The sequence below is a fragment of the Heloderma suspectum genome, chromosome 2 (assembly GCF_057233095.1).
Source record: "Heloderma suspectum isolate Gila_16-S chromosome 2, 16-S_ref, whole genome shotgun sequence".
NCBI classification, from domain to species: domain Eukaryota; kingdom Metazoa; phylum Chordata; class Lepidosauria; order Squamata; family Helodermatidae; genus Heloderma; species Heloderma suspectum.
The window spans coordinates 126,374,022-126,375,187 of record NC_139459.1 but is presented as its reverse complement, the minus strand read 5'-3'; the positions used below and the strand labels follow the sequence as shown (position 1 = coordinate 126,375,187).

Here is a 1,166-nt window from a genome sequence, read left to right as displayed (position 1 = left end):
GTGTGTGTGTGCAGACGAACCTGGCTGACAGCTACAGAAATCAATAGAATGCACTTTCATCAGCTGAAATGTACTTTCAGAAATTGGAGTGTTTTGACAGCCTCACCTTACAATTTGTTGTATGGCAGCAGTGGAAGATCAGATCAGGGACCAGGCAGATTGTGAATGAATTTATTCAATACTATTAGTTCTTATCTTTTATTAAAGGCCAAGGCCCACTTACTTGGGAATAAGCCCCACTGCACTCAGTATGAATTGCATATCATTATAATGATAGTGATGATGGTGATGGTGATGAAGAAGAAGAATCCAATGCTGTCCATCTGCCAGTGGAATGGCATCTGTCAGTGGAATGGATTTTTCCCATGCTGCATTCTTCCTGCCCCCAGCCCCAATCTGCTCTAGAGGGCTGGAGCATCTCAAGCCCAATATAGTTGACATTGACTTGCAGCAGCTGTCCAGGGTTTCAGGCAGGCATTTTTCCAGCCCTACCTGGAGCTGCCAGGGATTGAACCTGGGACCTTCTGCATGCAAAGCAGGGGCTCTTCCACTGAGCTACAGCCCCTCCCAAACCCACAGGATTGTTCATTGTGCATTTGTTCAAATACGCAATTAACAATTTTGCCAAGCGATTCCAAAAACTAGATTGATTGGGCACGCACACAAACCTTGTGATATTTTGGTGTTCAAAATAGGGATTGTGTTTATCACAGGGTTTGTATGCATGCCCAGTCAATCTAGTTTTTGGAATCAATTGGCAAAATCATGATTTTTCTGCCAATAATAAATAGTTATGTCACTCAGAGAATATATTTCCAAGATAATGGCAAAATAGGTGCCCATACTATATGGTAAATTTCTGTCTGAGGGTGAAACACCCTTTTAAGTGTTAATAACACACTATAATGTCATAACATGGGCTATAGCAGGCAGTAGATAAGAAATGAGATCTGGCAAACATTTTCAAGTTTCAGATAATGGAGAAGCCAAAACAAACAAACAAACCCCTAATCAAGAGCAATTCTGGAAAACTGGCAGTTAACCTATAACTGTGAAATTTTCCAATTTCCCTCATTCTCCTTAATTACGCTGCTTGTATGGTGTCTTTCTTTTTCAATTAAATTGTTAGCTCTTGCCAGATGGGGAGTATGGATTTCTTATGCATA

At 40.9% G+C, this 1,166-nt stretch overlaps 1 non-coding gene across 1 annotated transcript; it reads right to left on the bottom strand.

Moving 5' to 3' along the window:
• Positions 1–493: 493 nt before the first annotated feature.
• Positions 494–565, bottom strand: TRNAA-UGC (transfer RNA alanine (anticodon UGC)). Its single transcript has one exon. It is a non-coding gene; the product is annotated as a tRNA-Ala (tRNA).
• Positions 566–1,166: the final 601 nt, after the last annotated feature.